The sequence below is a fragment of the Gossypium arboreum genome, chromosome 6 (genome assembly GCF_025698485.1).
Source record: "Gossypium arboreum isolate Shixiya-1 chromosome 6, ASM2569848v2, whole genome shotgun sequence".
Taxonomy (NCBI): Eukaryota; Viridiplantae; Streptophyta; class Magnoliopsida; order Malvales; family Malvaceae; genus Gossypium; species Gossypium arboreum.
The window spans coordinates 127911767-127923908 of NC_069075.1; positions in this window are offsets into that span (position 1 = coordinate 127911767).

Sequence of the window (12142 nt, forward strand, 5' to 3'; positions counted from 1 at the left end):
GTGTTAGAGAACAACATATTGAACTGACCCGCCATGGGTATGTTTCTTGGATTATTATGCAATAGTCGCAACATTACTCATAGTGATAACTATGTATACGATCCTTAAACTTGAGTCATCATTGTCCCAACATCGTGAGTCGTATATTTTGATATAGCCAAACGTCTACCATAAAAGGTTGTACTATAAAGATTGATGTTGGGTATGCCACAATCTATGTAGTGGGATATGATTGATCAATATAGGATTTTCCCCTCCTACATAATGGGAGCAGTATCTTAGGCAACTTTGTGACACCCTTCACCCGTTTCCGTCACAGAATTAAAGTTACAACATGCTACAACAGTTAACAAGACAAGTATATGACATTTTAAATCAAAATTTAATATAAAATAATCATTCATCAATAATCAATCAATAACCATGTTATTCATACAAAAACGGAGCTTAAATTGAGTTTATGAAGCTCTAAAATCAATTCAAAAACAAGTAGGGACTAATTTGAAACATAACATAAAATTAAGGTAAAAACAGAAAACAGGGGTCACACGGCCGTGTAGGGCTATAGCACACAACCATGTTCCTAGAACGTGCCACAAACTGATGTCGTATATAAAGGAGTCACACGGCCCTGTAACAGACTGTGGCCCCTTCTACCTAAAGTCACCAAAATCAAATAGAGCACACGCCCATGCCACATGCCCATGTTAAGCACACGACCGTGTGTCAAACAGTGTGGCAGCCTATGTGTACTAAATTGTACCTTGAAATACAAGTTAACATAAATTTGCTTACTTGGGCCACAAGCATACCATTAACCATTCATTTAATCTATTCAAAACACACAAAAAAAAACATACCAAAACATGTCATTTGCCTAATTCTAACCAATATGCCATAATACACCATCACAAACAACATTCAAACCTAGTGATCATCTTTATATTATCCAATTCACACCTAACCAAACCATATCATTTAAGGTTTCAAAATGTTATAATTTCTTTTACCAACTAACATCCATATACCCAAAGACATTCACTAATACATTTATCATCAAAAGAACCAAATCACATATCATTACATGACATCCAAATCCCATATTCAACCTTGTTACCATAACATCCAACTAAGCTATCATTCAATCATTATTTGCATAACATTCCATCTCATTCTATGATATGCAATACACAATACTCAACCAAGATTTCCATAATAATCCATAATCAACCTTACCATTTGGCTATGAACTATATATACTTTTCACAAACACAAAGCATGTAAGTATTTACATGAACAAACATGTACCAAAAACCAAATACCCATATTACATGCCACAAAATCGAAATATAATGATTCCAAATTTTACCAAAAAGTGGTTGAATAGTGTGATCTTCTCGTTGATCTGATCGTCAATTCTGAAAGACAATATCTACAATGAAATAGGAAAATGACACGAGTAAGCTTAATTAAGCTTAGTAAGTTCATAGGTTGAAATGATATAACATACCTTATGATCACATTTATAATTTAACAAAATCATTTACAAAAACATAATTCTATCATCACAACCATGTCAATGGGTGAGACCTTAATACGCACAAGTTATAACCATTCAAATTGTACAAGATTATTCAAATACCAAGTCACAATATAAAATCAAAAAACATGATCATATTTACAAATCATACACAAGCATTATTTCCAAGTTTCAAATTCACATCATTATATCATTTAACCATCAAGGTTCAACCTAATGAACAGCATGGACATATGCAGATACACGACTATTCACCTAAAACATGCTAGAATGCTCAACCAAGCCAATCCAACCAAGAACACGCTTGGGCACCAAGTGCCAAGGCCATAGGCTTTACATCTACCCTAAAAAACATGCCAGGATCACTGTAGATATAACTTGGTAATCCGCAACAAATGTTAGATTCCGATATACTTAATGTATAATAACAAGTCATATACCACCATCTCATCATATATCAATCTCATACAATATGCAAAATAACCTATGAGCATGTCAATTGTATCTTATCCTATGTTTATCCAGCTCGATACATGTAACGATATAACACTTTTCAATTTAATCCTTTTTTTCATCATATATCAATTTGTAGCAATTCACACACACACACCACATACAAATTCAAACATATCCAAATTTCAAAAACCAAAAGAAACATTACAAATTTATACAAAATTATACTGTATGAACTTACCAGGGCCAAACAGCTGAGATAGCAATATCAGGGACTAGTCAACAATTTTCTCTTTTCCACGGTTATTTACCGGTTCTTGATCTATACAATATTTAATTTCAATTTACCAGCCTCAGTTACAATGAAATATCCAATTCGATTCATATGAATCCCTATTAACATTTTTCACAATTTCCCTAAAGTTTTTCACTTTGTTCAATTTAGTCCTTAAAATCGAAACAAACTTATTTTCACAATTAATCCATAACTCATAGTGTCAAATTCATATCCATCCTTAATCAGCCCTCTGGTTTTGAAATTTTACTAGAAAACTAAGCCAATTTCAACATTTTATCATTTTAATCCCTAACCTCAAAACTATTAAAAATCACTTTACAAATTAGTCTAAATTCATCATCAAGCTTCAAACTAAACCATTAACAACTAAAAAGCCTCAAGAATATCAATGGAAAGTTTTCATAACTTTAACAGTATAGTATTTCAAAATAGTCATTGGGCTAGATGAATTAATCTAAAATGATCTCAAAAACACAAAATTCATGAAAAACGGGTGAAAATTTCAGTTACATGCAAAGGAAGTATGAACCAAATTCCTCAAGCTTTCCCCTTTAATGGTTTCGATCACAAAAATGGTGAAAAGAAGAATATGACACTTTTTTGCTCATTTACTTAATGTTTATAATTACTTAATTACTTAATTACTAAATTAACCTTTAAGAAATCTTTTAATTTCATTAAACCATATTCTCTAACCGTCCATTAACAATATTATGGCTAAATTTCCATATAAAACCATCCCCTTATACTTTTATACTCAATTTTCACTTAAACACTGATAGCAATTGACTTTTTCAACTTTTACAATTTAGTCCTTTTTCTTTAATTAACTAGTCAAACATCAAAATTACTAAACCAAATTTCAATATGACACTAATAACCTCATAAATATTAAATAATTACTATTTATGGACTCACACACCGAAATTATGGTCCCAAAACTACTATTTTCAAAACCACTGAAAACTAGCTATTACACACTTGATGGAGTAAGACTAGAAATGCATGGTCATGCTCAAATAAGTTGATATGAGATATCACACTTATTTTTTTTATTGTAGTCTACTCAAAATATCAATAAATATAATATTGGACTATACAAGTGTAATTATTCCAATGACTTGTGTCCAATTTAGATATAAAGGATAAAATGATATAATACATGAAAAATTTATCATAGAAAGGTTATGTTGAATCACAAAAATTTATCATAGAAAGGTTATGTTGAATCACAACTTCTTGTAACTTGGGTAGAAATAATGCATTGCTAGATTCCACTTATTACTTGTAACATTACAAATGTTCTAGTATTACTACTAACGTTACAAGATCCTATAAGGTCACACCCTATGGTTGAAGCAAGTAGAATCCAAAAACAGTTGGTATTGTGTTTAGCTGTCACATGAATTAAATTAATTATTGAATTGATTTAATTTGACAGTTAAATATTGAACGCATTATATGTACAAACTTGTACACAAATAGAGAACATAGTTAAAATAAATATATATGAATTTGATTCATATGAAAATATTATATGGATATAGTTTACCAAAATTATTAAAATAAATCATTATAATAATTTCGATCAAAGATTAAAACATGAAAATTAATATTCTTCTAGAAATGATATGATGTTTTAATACTTTTCATATGTTTCTCTAAAGGGATAATTCTATTTTTATGTGATATTAAATAAAAGGAATTGAATTCCAAATTTTGTGGTGTGTTAACAAGGAAAAAAAATTGAAAAGGGTTTAGTAGCCAATTTTGTCAATTCTCTCTGAGAGGTTCAAAGAGAGTGTAACAACTAAATTTTCAGTGGTATCAGGAACAGTGGTCCGAGACCACTAAATCCAACAAGTGACCTCAAAAATTTTATTATGTAGTGTTTATGAGCCAATTGTGATTTTAAGAAGACATTTAAATTAATGAATTGTGTTTTAGAAGAATTTAATTGGTAAAGTAATTTTGAAAATGAGGTATCGAGACCTTGAATTTATAAACCAAGCCATAAATATTTTTATAAATATTTATGGAGTGTCATTGACTTAGTATTAAAGTTTCGTTAGAAAATTTTGACGTTTTGATAGTTAATTAATTAAAAAGGATTAAATTGAAAAAGGTGCAAAACTTGTTATTAAAGAAATAGTGACTTGATAGCTCAAATAACAAATAATTGAGAATTTAAAGGGCAATTGGACCTAAGAAAAATGGTTGGACAGTATGTGTGTATAAGAAAACAACAAAACTAGTGTGAACAAGGGGCAAAATTGGAAATAATATAAAATTTAATAGTTAAAATAGGATGAAATTGAATATCTAGATATTTCTTCCAAATTCTCAGCCAAAAGCACCATTGAAGAACCCTTAAGAAGTTGGTTTTCATATTTTACTTCATGTAAGTTCAATTTTTGTTTATTTCTTGAATTTTTATGTTTTTAAGACTTTTACAATTAGGTCCAACTATATGTTTCATTTGTTTTTTATTTTATGGGTAATTTTGAAAGTTAACATTGATGATTTCTGGATTTTTATGATGAATTATCATGGAATTTAAGCCTTAATTTTGTTATATGATGATTTTATTAAGTAATTTTGATATATATTGATATTAGGACCAAATTGTGAAAAGGTTAAGAATTAGGACTTAGTGTTGAAATTCTAAATATCAAAGGTTTTATGGTAACCTAAAATAATTAGATAATGTGTTAATTGAGAAAAATTAGCTTAATTGATGGGTAAATTGATGAGGGACTAAATTGTAAAAATTGTAAAAGTTGGGGCAAATGTGTAATTTCAAAAATTGAAGGACATAAATTGTGAAGTGAAGTAGAATTGATTTAGATGCTAATAAATGAATAATTTTATATTATATATCAAGAGCTTGAAGAAAATCGTGAAAAAGGGAAATTAGCTAAGTAGTCCCCGAATTACTATGAATTCTACAATTTAGCCCAAGTAAGTTCGTATGGTTAAATTTTAATGTTTACATATTTAATTTATGATTGGTATTTATGTTTATTGATAAAAATAAAATTATTGCTAAAGTTATGAGAAATGAAGTGAAAGTACAAAGTAATTGGAACGCGAGATTGAGTACAGTCGTTCAACGTAAGAAATGAATAGACAAAAGAATTAACCAAGTAAACCAAGGTTCAGAATTTGTTGCAAACTTCTGCATTTGCTTTTAGTTTAGCTCTCATGAGCTTCAGTTAACTTATATGAGTTTCCGTTTAACCCTAATGGGTTTCCATTTAGCTCTTTGAGCTTCGGTATAACCCTTTTGGGTTTCAATTCAGCTCTTTCAAGCTTCAATTTAACCCTCATGAGTTTTCATTTAGCTCTTCTGAGCTTTCGTTCAACCTTTATGGGTTTCAGTTTAGCACTTATGTGCTTCCTTGTAGCCTTTGGCCTTTTGTTTACAATGGACGCAATCCGTAAGTCGTTCTTTGATTGAAAAGAAATGGTAAGTGCTATATGGAATTAATGTGGAGAAAATTAGGTTATTATTGATATTGAGCTTAAATAAGTGAATTCATTGATTAAAGTTGTGGTTGGCAGGAAATGTGTAATGAATGATTTACTTAAATGCATTGTTATAGTATGTTCGGTAATATTTATGTTTTCAACCAACAAACTTACTAAGCTTCATTAAGCTTACTTGTGTTGTTTAATGTTCTTTGTAGATTTTCAAGAAGTTCGGAGGATTGGATCAACACATCGGGTCACATTATCCAGATTTCTCCAGTAGTGTAACATCCTAAAATTGGGCCTAGTCGGAACAGTGGTTTCGGGACCACAAATCTGATGCCAAAATATTTTTTTTGTGATTATTATGAGGCCTAGATTATGAAAGTAAGCATGTGTAAGTTTCATGGAGGAATTTTATGTGTAAGGTGTCTAATTGGAAATTCGGGACCAAATTGAATAAATTGTAAAACTTGAATTCTAGAAGCAATTTGTGTGAAATTGCTTTGGAATACTAATTAGAGGTCTTTAAAGAGCAATTTTCCCAATTTTTAAGTTTTTGGACAAAAATAGGCATGTATGGAAAATGTTGGAAGTTTAGTAAGGAAGGGTGTTTTGGTCATTTAGTAATAAAATCAATAAAAAGGGAAAATGAAGGCAAAAATCAGCCATTCTTCTCCCACTTGCTGCCGAAATTCCAAGGGACACCATAGCTAGGGTTTCTTCACTTTCCAAGCTCAATAGTAAGTGACTCCTAGCCCCGTTTTTAATTTTCTTTGTATATTTGATATCCTTATAACATGTTATCTCCATTTCTACCCATATTTTAAGCTAGGGTTCATGTATGCAAAATGAACCATGTGTGACATGTTTGTTCATTGATGATTTATGGGGGAATATGAAAGTTAGATATGTGTTAAACATCTTTTCCTAAGAGATTTTCATGAAAAACCCTAAAAGGATATTTTTGCAAAAGGTACAAAATCTGTGGTAGAAATGTGAAATAGAGGAAAATGTGGGCTAGTATGAGCTTATAACACATTCGGCTAGGCTTGGGTAACCAAGTAATTGCATGTATTTCATTTTACGAGCTTAGAGACTAAGTTGTAAAATTTTGAAATGTTAGGGGCAAAATGGTCATCCTGCCTGGGGTGAATTTTTGGTCTGAAATAAATAACATGAGGTATTAATAATTTATTTTTACTGATATAGACCTCGAGGAACTGATTTCAGAGATCGATCGTAGAAAACGAAAGGTTTCAGAATAACTGAAATACGAAACCTAAGCAGTTACCAGGTAAGTTCGTGTAACTCGAATGTAAACTATCTTTAAATACATTAAAGATGTATGTACATATATAAATTATAATAGTAATATTTATTGTATGACAACTCAGGAATTATTAATGTTATGATGAAATGCCCATGTCGAATAAAAAGAAATGTCTGATGGATTATTCGAAAATGAAATAATGGTTTAAAGGATCTAGCCTGAACGGGTGATTCTATAGTGATCTAGCATCCCGAAGAATATGTGTGCTTGACGGATTTAGACCGGACGGGTAATCCGAATAGGATCTGAATTTAGCCTGGGCTGGAAATTCAAACCTGAACTCGTAGGAGTATATGTCATTGTAGAGGATTTAGCCTAGATTGGTAATCCCGACATTACTCTGTGAGTTACGTTGTGGGGGATTTAGCCTGGACTGATAATCTCGCCATAAAAGTGAAGTTCACGAGAGTGTGTATTTAAAGGATCAATTGTAGGATTTGATGGTAAATGAGATATCCATCGAGATTCCAAGAAATTCGACGGGATTAAAATGTTAAATGGGAATAGACTTGTTTGAATTGATGAACTCATCTATGAAGGATGTTACTTTGTACTGGCATGAGACTAACTTGATGGTTGAGTATATGTGATAGGAAATTTTACTATGAATGTCTGGCCTGAATGTCTTAAATGATTACATGCTAAATAACCGGTAAGTTTACTTTCCTGTTATCCGGACTTACTAAGCATGTTAATGCTTACCCTCTTTCCTTTCCCTATTTTACAGAGCTCGTGGACTCGTGAAGATTAGAAGACGATTGGAGTATTGTCAACACTATCAACTTGTTTTGCTTTGGTATATAGATACTTTATTTTGTTTCAATGGCATGTATAGGTCCTGGTTATTTTTGTGATATGTGTCATTGGTTGGCCTATGTAAAGGCTTAATTATTAAACTTATTCTTTTTGTATATGGCCATAAGACATGACTCATTGTGATGTAGGCTATGACCTATTAATTGTTCTTGTTTGTGGTTAAATGTTCTTATGATGATTAAATATGGTATATTATAAATAGACATATGAAATGTGGCCAAATCACTTGGGATGGTTAGGTCATAATTGGCAATGAGTTGTAATAATGAGCCAAGTCTAAATGTATTTTTGAATAAGATGGAAATCCTAAATATAAAGAGGATTAGCATGTACATAACCGATGAGATGAGGTTAACATGCAATAGACCATTTATGGTAGTATTCGGACATATTTAAGCCATGTTAAACATCATTGAGGTTCGCGAATATGAGTGGTTATAGAGGGTGACCATTGGCTCAAATTAGTAGCCTCCAAAAAGGTCTACACGGATAGACACACGGTACAGCCGTGTGTATCAGCCGTATAGAGGACACGGCCTAGCACATGGGCGTGTGTCTTGGCCGTGTGTCCCTAAATGCATGATGACATCATAAATAGAATACTCGAGTTTTTGGACACGGGTGACAACATAGGCGTGTCTAGGCCGTGTGAAGTACACGAGCCAGGGACATGGGCGTGTGTTCAGTCGTGTGAAAACCCTTGTAGGTTCGAAATGAGAAATAAATTCAATTAATTCCACATGGGTAAGGGACACTGGTGTGTCCCAAAGCACACTGACGTGTGAGGCTTAACATAAGAGATTTCCTAAAAACTTTCTTAAGTTCTCAGTTTAGTCCCGGACTATTCCCAATGTATGTCTTGGGCCTCTTAGGTCCATAATAGGGACACTATGAATATGATTGATTGGTTTTCAATTGGAACAAAATTTTGTAGCCCAAAATTTTCCCGAAAATGTCATATTCGTGCACAGTAATACCCTGTACTCGTCTCGGTCTTGGGTACGGGTAAGGGGCTTTACATTTTGTGGTATTAGAGCTATGATTTAGTTAGTTTTAGGACTAACGTAGCATATGCCGAGTATATCTATACATGCCATTATACAAGTTAAGATAATGTGACATCTCCTAACCATTCTTAATTGTATTTGGATATAGTAAATGTCATCCAATCAAGCTCAAGATGAGTCCAAGAGAGCCGAGAGCCATGCTGCAGCTTCTGTTCAACGAGCTACTACTAGTAGTAGTTAAAGGCCTGTGTCTGAAGGCCAAGAAGAGGTAAGAGTCGCCTTCTTTGAGATGATGGATGAATGGTTTGGGGATTATCCGAGAAACCACCCCAATATACCACGACCTCTTCCACCCTCTGCTCGACCTGAAGGAGAAGTGCCACAAGGTGTGGTACCCGTGAGAATTGGCAAGGCCCCTGTAGACAAACTTAGGTAATATGGAGCTGAAGAGTTTAGGGCTACAATTGATGACGATCCGGAATGTGCCGAATTTTGGCTTGAGAATACCATGAGAGTTCTCGACGAACTGTCATGTACTCTTGAGGAAAGTTTGAAATGTGCGGTGTCGCTATTTAAGGACACTGTATACTATTGGTGGAAGACCGTATCCTCAGTAGCACCGAGAGAGAGTATCACATGGGAGTTCTTCCAAGCGGAATTTAGGAAGAAGTATATTAGCCAAAGGTTCTTGGACCAGAAGCGAAAGGAGTTCCTGAAACTGAAACAAGGAAACAGAATCGTGTCAGAATACAAAAGAGAGTTCGTGAGACTAAGTCAGTATGCAAGTGAGTGGGTCCAATTAGAGGCGAAAATGTGCAAGTGCTTCGAAGAAGGTTTGAATGAAAAAATCAAACTGTTAATCGGGATTCTTGAAATAAGAGAGTTAGCTACATCAGCCGATCAAGCCAAGAAGGCCGAGGAACTGAATAATGAAAGAAAATGAGCAAAGAGGGTAGCTAGAGCTTCGACTAAGAGATCTAGAGGCAGAACGCACTCTTTTCCCACGAAGATGGTTAGAGCTAATTAAAGATTATGAACTGATCATTGACTACCACCTGGGAAAGGCAAATGTGGTTGCAGATGCATTAAGCAAAAAATCCTTGTTTGCTTTGAAAGCCTTGAACACATAGTTGGCCTTGTTAGATAATGGTTCGGTTTTGGCAGAGTTAAGATCCAGACCAACGTTTCTACAAGAAATTTGTGTAGCTTAGATCAATGATAGTAATTTACAAGCCAAGAGAACTCAATACGGGACAAGCACCGAATCAGATTTCCGGATTGGTCCCGATGGTTGTTTGAGGCTCAGAGACAGGATCTGTGTACCGAGAGACGACGAGCTTATTCAGAGAATTTTACAAGAAGCACATAATAGTCATTTGTCTATTTATCTGGGAAGTACCAAGATGTACAACGATTTGAAGAAAATGTATTGGTGGAATGACATGAAAAGAGATATCTCCAAATTTGTATCGGAATGCTTGATATGTCAACAAGTCAAGGCTGAACACTAAGTACCTTCAGGTTTATTACAGCCTATGATGGTTCCTAAATGGAAATGGGACAGGATTACCGTTAACACCGAAGAAGAAAGATGTCATTTGGGTTATAGTTGATAGACTAACGAAGTCGGCTCATTTTATTCCTGTGCGAACATATTTTTCTCTTGACAGATTGGCTGACTTGTACTTATCCGAGATTGTGAGTTTACACGGGGTACCGTTATCGATTATTTCGGATAGGGACCCGAGATTCAATTCGAGATTTTGGAAGAAGCTGCAGGAAGCCTTGGGTACAAAGTTGAGTTTTTGTAACACCCCTTACCCGTATCCGACGCTGGGATAGGGTTCGAGGCATTACCAGACTTCAACATTCACAACATGAAAAATCAGGCCACAAAATTTTTTCCCAAAATTAAAACATCTCAAACACATGCTTATCGTCTCTTATACAGGCCTTCGAAGCTTATAACATACAATGGGGTAGTTCGGGACTAAACCGAGAACTTTGAAAATCTTTGGGCAACTTAACCAATTTTCTTACTTTGGACAGTCACATGCCCACTGGGATTAAATGCAATAAGGATAATATACCTTCCCATATATGTATATTGAATAGAGCATAAATTAGGAGAAACAAATTTATATCATCATGCGTATTATTTCATAAAGTCCTATTAGATGGAATGTAATGGAATGCCAGAGAGACATAGAACAATACAAATTATGTACCGGTCGGGCTATCAACACTTTCATCTATACATCATGATTAGAAAGCACTCCCATAAAATAAGGATTTTATCAGTAGGGCAATAACCGTAAAAATATTTCCGAGAGCAATTAAACATACAGAAACTTTCGTCTATACATCATGATTAGAAAGCACTCCCATAAAATAAGGATTTTATCAGTAGGGCAATAACCGTAAAAATATTTCCGAGAGCAATTAAACATACAGAATACCTCAGAAAAGACTACCATAATCTGGTATCTTACCTTTCAAAATTATTCCTTCAATTATTCCTGCCATCGTAAATCTCACATTATACTTTTCATTAAAGAAGTTCAGTTCTGAAGAAATTTCCAGTTAATACATTTCCCAACATCTTACCTTACTAGTCCTGTCGTTACTTATCAATCCAATTTAATCTCTGATCATGTTCATAACCATTCTATAGCTGAACCTTTTGGTATCATACTTGTGAACTTATTCAATACGAATCTCATGAAATTCCTTCACAAAACACCATTCTGGTAAGGGGGTGGGGTTGTAAGATCTCTAACTCGTTTCTCATACTCATATACATATATCACTAGTTCATTATCAAAGTAACATTTTCACAAGCATATCATTCACTTCAGGCAAACTTTTATTCACGTTCGTATGACAAGAACTTTTCAGTTATCTTATTTAAACAAGTATATTTATGTATGCATTCTATAGGTTTTGGAAAGCTTACTAATCTCATTCATTCAATCAAACAAATCAGGCATATAACTTTTTATAAAAGCCAAACAAACATGGACAAATACATCATAGTTTAAACTTTAATTTCATATGTTATCGTGTACATATCATGAACTTTTATTCATACTTTTCTAATTTTAAGCTCATCATAACTATATTTTACCTGAATGGCTTATCTTCTTATCGAACATGGTCGATATAGCTCAGTTGGAGGGCACCTTTGTCCAAAAAGGATGATTTTTATTTGCATCGAGAGACAT